Genomic DNA, 1,382 nt, shown 5'->3' on the forward strand with positions numbered 1-1,382 from the left:
GAGGATAATGCACCTACATGCATCCAATTGCCTCCATTTAGAGCACATCATTATGAAATTAAGCCACAAACCATTCAAATGCTTCCTAACTATCATGGACTTCCAAGTGAAGAACCTTACAAGCATTTGGATGAGTTTCTTGAGGTATGTTCCACCGTAAAATATACGGACATGCCGGAAGAGGTTTTAAGACTCAAACTTTTTCCATTTACCTTAAAAGATAAGGCAAAGTATTGGTTTAACAATCTTAGGCCTTTTTCAATAACTTCTTGGGCAGAAATGCAACAAGAGTTCTTGAATAAGTACTATCCGGTTTCTAAGACCAATGCCATGAGAACCTTAATTCGTAAATTTTCACATGGGGATGGAGAAATGTTTCATGAGGCATGGGAATGCTTCAATGAATTGCTTAGGAAGTGTCCACATCATGACATGCCCAAATGGCAATTAGTTTAGTACTTCTTTGAGAGCTTATCAGACAACTATAAGGGTATGGTTGACGCTTCCATGGGTGGCTCATACATTGATAGGCTTGAGGATGACGTGTGGCGTCTCTATGAGAGCATGAGTGAAAATTCTTTGCATAGAACACTATCATCTAAGAATGGTAAAAATTCACAAGGTAGGAAGAGTGTTGGCTTACATCAAGTCGACCATTCAAATGAAATAGCCGCCAAAATGAAGTCTTTATCTCAATGGTTTGATCAATTTTTGATTAACCAAAACTCGGCGAACCAAGTATCTTCCTTCCCTAACCATTCTCATCGTGCATCAAATGAAACATGTATGACTTGTTCTAGTGTTCTTCATTCTACTTCTCATTGTCCTCACAGACAAGTGCAAAGTGAACCTAATGAGCAAGTTAATGTGGCTTTTATGAACCAAGGAAATAATCCTTATGGCACTCATTATAATCCAAGTTGGAGGAATCATCCGAATTTCTCTTGGAAAAACCAAGGAGAGGGCTCAAACCCTTCCCAAGGCGGTTTTCAAGGGAAGTGCATTCCACCTCCACTTCAAAACCAAGGATCCCAAGGTTATAGACCTTATCAATCACAAGGGAATCAATTTGCTAATTCTCATTTTCCCAACCAATCTTATTCCCAAGGTAATACTAGAAGTCCCGCCTTTGAAGAGAAAGTTTTGAATGTTTTAGGCACTTTAGAGGCTAACACTCAATTACTTCATTCTCACTCTCAATCTATTGCGAAGCTAGAAAGCCAAGTAGGGCAAATAACAAGCACTCTCAATGCAAGAGAGAAGGGAAAGATGCCTATAAATGCCCCACCTAAGGAACAACGTGTTGTGGAAACCCATTCCTCATCGGAAGGCTACACCATTGAATATGTTAATGCGGTGACTACCTTGCGAAGTGGTAGGAT

At 39.7% G+C, this 1,382-nt stretch overlaps 1 non-coding gene across 1 annotated transcript; it reads right to left on the reverse strand.

Annotated features, from left to right (window-relative positions):
- Positions 1-327: 327 nt before the first annotated feature.
- LOC132267983 (small nucleolar RNA R71) lies at positions 328-434 on the reverse strand. The gene has a single exon (XR_009469149.1). It is a non-coding gene; the product is annotated as a small nucleolar RNA R71 (small nucleolar RNA).
- Between the last annotated feature and the right edge of the window lie 948 nt (positions 435-1,382).

Source organism: Cornus florida, unplaced genomic scaffold (genome assembly GCF_030987335.1).
Source record: "Cornus florida cultivar Cherokee Brave unplaced genomic scaffold, ASM3098733v1 CherokeeBrave_3.0.0_Hap2_Chr07, whole genome shotgun sequence".
In the NCBI taxonomy this organism is placed as follows: Eukaryota; Viridiplantae; Streptophyta; class Magnoliopsida; order Cornales; family Cornaceae; genus Cornus; species Cornus florida.